The 6,528-nt window shown below is 47.3% G+C and overlaps 1 protein-coding gene across 1 annotated transcript in view; it reads right to left on the reverse strand.

Annotated features, from left to right (window-relative positions):
• Nucleotides 1–6,528, reverse strand: part of Znf653 (zinc finger protein 653) — a 39,246-nt gene that overhangs the window by 474 nt on the left and 32,244 nt on the right. The gene's annotated exons all lie outside the window — the stretch shown is intronic.

Consider the following 6,528-nt stretch of genomic DNA (forward strand, 5'->3'; position numbering starts at 1 on the left):
AGCTGAGGAACAGCGCCCAGACCCAGAGTTCAGGCCCCACAACTGACAGATAAAAAAGGGTGGGGAGTCTCGGTTTAGTGCCCTAACAAGATTGTTTTTTCCCTTGAGATTGATTTTGCTACGTTGTCCGGGCTACCTTGAGCTTCCAATTCTCCTGTCTTCAGGCTAAGTAGCAGGGCTTGTATGCCTGTGCTGTTTGCCTGACTTTGCTTGGATTTTAAAAAGAGAAAAAGGAAGAAAGAGCATTGTGTTTTTTATACCTATGGACATGGATTTAGGGTTAATATATTAATGCCATATGTTCACTGATATTTTTCAAAATTAAAACCAAGACTTTGTAGGATAAAGCCAACACATGACAGTTTGTTTATATAGGTTGCTTGATTTTAAGGTTTATTTTTAATGTGTGTGTGCGCACGCGTGTGCGTGCATGCGTGCACTGCAGGGGATGAAAATCAGAGCTTCGCACGTGCTAGCCAAGTGCTCTACCACTGAACCACGCCCCATGCTTTTGTATTTTTTTGTCTGTCCTGGGGTTTGAACTCAGGACCTGGGCACTGTCCATGAGCCTTTTTGTTTTGCTAGCATTGTACCACTTTGAGCCATCGCTCTACTTTTGATATTCTGGTGGTTAATTGGAAAGAAAGCATCTCACAGACTTGCCTGGACAGGGATTGAATCGTGATCCTCAGATCTCAGCCTCAGGAGTAGCTAGGATGACAGGTGTGAGCCACCAAAACTTGGAAAGTGTTTTTTTTTGTGTGTGTGTGTGTGTGTGTGTGTGTGTGTGTGTGAATGAGTATGCTGGTCCTAGGACTTGAACTCAGGGCCTAAGTACTATTGCTTAGCTTTTTCATTTAAGGGTGGTGCTCTATCACTTGAGCCAAGTTACTAGTTCTGGCTTTTTCTGCTTTTTTTTTCTGGTTAATTGGAGATACGAATCTCTTGGATTTATCTGCCTGGACTGGCTTCCAACTCAACCTCCTGAGTAGCTAGGATTACAGGTGTGAGCCTCTCTTGTACAACCTGTGCAGTATTTTTTTTTATGCTTCTTGCTATTGAATTCCCACAAATACACAGTTAGACTGATGAGGAATCTGAGGCTCAGAGATGTTAAAAAACTTGGGAGGTCACACAGCACTTTGGGGGTGGCACTAGACCTCAGAGGTATGCCTTTCTGCCGGGCAATGGTGGCCCTCGCCTGTCATCCTAGCTACTCAGGAGGCTGAGATCTGAGAATCATAGTTTAAAACCAGCCCTGGCAAGAAAATCCATGACACTTATCTCCAATGAACCACCAGAAAACCAGAAGTGGTGCTGTGGCTCAAGGGTTAGAATGCTCGCCTTGAGCTGCAGGGCTGAGAGACAGCGTCCAGGCCCAGAGTTCAAGCCCCACAACAGAGAGAAAAAAAAAAAAAGGTACACCTTTCTACTTATTACATGACACATGTAAATGTAACCCCTCTGTATATCATTTCTATAATAACAATAAAGTACATTCTTGGGGGCTGGGAAGGTGGCTCAGTGGTAGAGCGCTTGCCTTGCATGCATGAGGCCCTGGGTTCCATTCCTCAGCACCACATAAACAAAAAGAAAAAAGCCGGAAGTGGCACTGTGGCTCAAGTGGTAGAGAGCTCGCCTTGAGCTGAAGAGCTGAGGGACAGCGCCCAGGCCCAGAGTTCAGGCCCCACGACCGGACCCCAAAAAAAATAAAGTTCTGCCTTTCTAAACTAGACTGTGCCGCCAATTCCCCCAATTATGACACGTGACAGATAACTGAGTTGGCTTTCACCACTCAACAAATAGGTTCTTTATATTCTTCGGTTGTTAGGACTGGGATTTGAACTCAGGACTTCTCATTTGCTAAAAGGCACTCTACCACTTGAGCCACGTCTCCAGCCCTCCTTGCTGTTAATTTTGAAATAGGCTCTCACTTTTCTAAGCCAGCCGGAACCACAATCCGATTTATGCTTCTTGTTAATGGCTGGAATGCAGGTGTATCCTCCCATGCCTCGTTATTGTTTAAGATGGGGTGGGAATGGGGGCTCAGGCATCTTGTACTTGACCTGGCCTCAAACCCTGATTCTCCCAAGCTCTATCAGCTGGGTAGCTAGGATTAGACATATAGATAATATATATATATGTTATATATATATATATATAATGCTCGGCTTCTCCTTATGTCCTTGAGGCTTTGTTTTACGTTACGGCAAAGTAAAAATGCTTGGTAATGAATATCTGAAGGGTCCTGTAGAGAGATTGATTGGTAATGTCTGTCATGGACTCGAGAAGGTAAGCAACAACACCCCTTTATCTTCTATGATGTCGCTGGCAAATAGGTTCGCCTTCTGAAAACCCTAGTGGAAAGAAGAAGAAGAAGGAAAAAAAAGTGGGGGGAGGGGGAACAAGATAGAAAGAGTTGGGCACAGGGGCTCACGCCTGTCATCCTAGCTACTCAGCTGGCTGAGATCTGAGGATCAGGGTTCAAAGCCAGCCCAGGCAGAAAAGTCTGTGAGACTCTTATCTCCAATAAACCACTAAAAAACCGGAAGTGGCACTGTGGCTCAAGCAGTAGCACGCCCAGGCCCAGAGTTCAAGCCTCATGACTGACAAAAAAAAAGAAAAGAAAAGAAAAAGAAAAAGAAAACTGAAAGTAATTGGCTAGATTAGAAGCCACATTTCCTATCTGTGGGAAAGGTTTCTGTGCTCAATTAGCAGTGTCTGTCAGGGACGCAGAAATGCCAACACCCAGCAGGTGAGCCTCATCCTAGCCTTTTCTTTCTTTTCTTTTCCTTTCCTCTTTTCTTTTTTTCTTTTCTTTTTTTTTTTTCTTTTGGTCGTAGGGCTTGAACTCTGGGCTTGGGCGCTGTCCCTGTGCTCTTAAGCTCAAGGCCAGTGCCCTACCACTTGAGCCACAGAGCCACTTCCAGTTTTCTTGTGGCTAGAGATAAGCGTCCCACAGATTTTCCTGCCCGGGCTGGCTTTGAACCGTGATCCTCAAATCTCAGCCTCCTGAGTAGCTAGGATGACAGGCGTGAGCCACCAATGCTTAGCTTTTCTTTTTCCTTTTTTTTTTTGCTGGTCCTGGGACTTGAACTCAGGGCCTGGGCGCTGTCCCTGAGCTTCTTTCACTCAAGGCTAACACTCTGCCACTTGAGCCACAGTGATTCTTCTGGCTTTTTCTGTTTATATGGTACTGAGGAATCTAGGCAAACACTCTACCACTAAGCTACATTCCCAGCCCTTATTCTAGCCTTATCTTACTCAAAAAGCCATACCATTATTGCCCAAATATTGGGCACTACTGCACACCTGGCACTGTGAAACGTTCTACGTGCATCACTTTTTTCTTTTCTCATTCATAACCATACTGAAAAGATGTTCCTTCCCCATCCCACCTCCATGCCCAGTACACGAGGAAGCTGAGAACACAGCTGGTTTTAAACACTGCCCCAGACCCAGGCCATGCAGCATATAAATGGCTCACAGAAATGACAGATTTGTGTATGAGTTTTCCTGATCCAGAGTCTCTATTTCCAACACCTACTGCCAACCAATGCTGGCACCGGCTCTAACATTTGCCAGCTTTGTATTCTCAGATATGCCATTTTAATGCTTCTGGGCACCTTCTCTAGTTGATGGCGAATTCCAAAATTTGGGCACAGTAGCCTGCAAAAAGATCTAAAGCTACATGTGCCGACAGCTGGGAAACATTCTGGGATCTGTTAGTAATGTCTGCCATGGGCACAAGCGTGGGAAGGAGAGGCGGGTTTGTCCCACCCGTCACCATCGCCTCATCCTTTATTAGCCACCAGTGTGCCCCATTTGAGCATGATCCAGTGCCAGGCACTGTGGGAGAAACACTTCAAGGTATCATTCTTCTTCATGATACAGACAGATCTTGAAAGGAGAAACTCAATGCGAAACCTCAATCTGTTTAAATTTAGAGCTGTTTGGCTTCACTATGGTCCTAGCATGGGGTTAGCTCTTTGACTCCTGGGCCCAAGCAATCCTCCTCCTTCATTCAGCTTCCCGATAACAAGGAATATTGGCATGGGCCAACTGTGCCTAGCTCTAATCAAAGGGATAACTAGGCTAGGATGTGACTCAGTGGTAGCTTGGCCGCATCTGATAGGCTGGGGTTCCAGCCCCAGGACCATGCAAGATGGAGTAGGCAGAAAGACACAAAAGGTCAGCTTTGTACCTCCATCCTGTCTTGGGGAATCACTCAGGAGGGGTACTCTGAGGCTCCAGGATTGATTAGTAATGCCTATCACAGGTGCAGCAACACATGCTCTACAGAACTACACCCCACCACCCAACATTCATATCACACCAATAGCAGAAACATGTGCTGAGAGTCTGCTTGGACAGACATTTTAAAAACATTTTTATGTGGAAAACTTCCAGGTAATTCTCCCCAACGTTGAACATTCACAAGGCTTTTTTCCCACGTTGAAAAGTTTAGAACTGAGTCTCAATTCTGAAGGACTTATGAAGGTTTGCACAAGGTCATATCTTTTTTTTGGGGGGGGGAGGGCCCAGTCGTGGGGCCTGAACTCTGGGCCTGGGCGCTGTCCCTCAGCTCTTCAGCTCAAGGCCGGCACTCTACCCCTTGAACCACAATGCCACTTCTGGCTTAGTCTGCTTATGTGGTGCTGAGGAATGGAACCCAGCGCCTCATGCATGCAAGGCAAGCGCTCTACCACTGAGCCACCTTCCCAGCCCCAACGTCACATCTTTAGTACCACACATACCCCACCTCACACACACAAGAAAGCAAAACTGAGTACCTACTGTATACCACACCCTAGGTATCATTTTGTATGTGTGGTGCTGGGGATAAAGCTCAACACATGCCAACAAGAGGTCGACCTCTGAATTACATTTGCAGTCCCTGGTTATTGCTTTTACACGTTCTCTGCTCATTCAGGGCAATACACGTTTACTCCAAGCCAGGCACGGGGGCTCACACCTATCATCCTAGCTACTCAGGAGGCTGAGATCTGAGGACCATAGTTCCAAGTCAGTGCAGGCAAGAAAGTCTATCCATGAGATGTTGATCTCCAGTGAACCAGAAAAAAGCTAGAAGTGGAGCTTTATAACCACACTACTACTCGAGTAATAGAATGCCAACCTTTAAAACGACATGTTTGCCACCATCTCCACTCCTGATCTGGCAGGTCATGTCAAGTCAAGTCATCTCTGTGTCTCTGTCCTTTCAACAATGGGACTGCACACAGCTGATCCATGAGTGGAGATGGATTTTGAACTCCCACTCAGACTCAGCAAAATAGAGTTATGAGGCTGGGAATATGGTTTAGTGGTAGAATGCTTGCTTAGCATGCATGAACCCCCCGGGTTCGATTCCTCAGCACCACATAAACAGAAAAGGCCACAAGTGGTGCTATGGCTCATGTGGTAGAGTGCTAGCCTTGAGCTAAAGAAGCTCAGGGACAGTGCTTAGGCCCTGAGTTCAAGCCTCAGGACTGGCAAAAAAAAAAAAAGGAGTTTTGAGGACAAGGACAATAGTACAAACTTGTTATTCCCAGCTACTTGGGAAGCAGAAAGCTGGAGGAACACAGTTCAAGGGAAGGCCAGGCAATGAGGCTCCATCTCAATCAACCAGCCAGGCATAGTGACTCACACCTGGGATCCCAGCTTCTACAGGAAGAATGGGGAGGAGGATCATCATTTGAGACCAGCCTTTTAAGACTCTATTAGAAAATTAATCAAAACTGAAAAAAAAGAGAGATGGGGAGTCCTTCTCAAAGATTAGATCACCTACCAAGCCAGATGCAGGCACTGAGCTCAAGCCCCAGTGCTGCAAAAACAATAGCAAAAAAATCCTGGTGCTTGTCCCTGTACGCTGTAGGTACTCAGGAGAGGCTGAGATCTGGAGGACTGCAATTCAAAGCCAGCCAGGGGGCACGGTAGTCAGTGACACTCTTTTCTCCCAGGAGCTAGCAAAAAGCTAGAAGTGGAGCTGTGGCTCAAGTGGTGGAGCACCAGCCTTGAAAAAGCTAAGGGACAATGCGAGGCTCTGGGTTAAAGCCCTAGTTCTGCCTGCTAGCACGTAGCATGCACAAGGGCATGGGCACACACACACACAGATAATGCAGTTGGCATATAGAGTTACTGGCTCCCCCCCCCCCCAACTTGGGTGCAGTTAGAGAGGAGAGGGCCGGATCCAGTCGAACCAACCTCCAGATCTCCCTCCCACTTCCGGTCTGAGCCAGCGCTTAAGTAGGGGCTGTATCATTGTCGCCTTTGCATCCTCCAGGGCTGAGCCGGCTTAGCCCATAATGGAGATCAGATTAGTGGCATCCACACCTGCTCAGGCCCAGCCTGCACTCACTCGGGGCCGATGGGACCTCTAAGCACTGGCAAGGAGGGATGAGAAGCCAGGGGAGCTGGGGGACCCGCTCTCACGCTTCCTGCCTCCTCGCTAGGGCCCCAGGTCCTCCCTTCTTTTCATTTCTCTCTGCTTCTCTCTCATCCCAAACCCTTCTGGTCCCCCTCTCCCCC

The sequence above is a fragment of the Dipodomys ordii genome, unplaced genomic scaffold (assembly GCF_000151885.1).
Source record: "Dipodomys ordii isolate 6190 unplaced genomic scaffold, Dord_2.0 Scaffold180, whole genome shotgun sequence".
NCBI lineage: Eukaryota > Metazoa > Chordata > Mammalia > Rodentia > Heteromyidae > Dipodomys > Dipodomys ordii.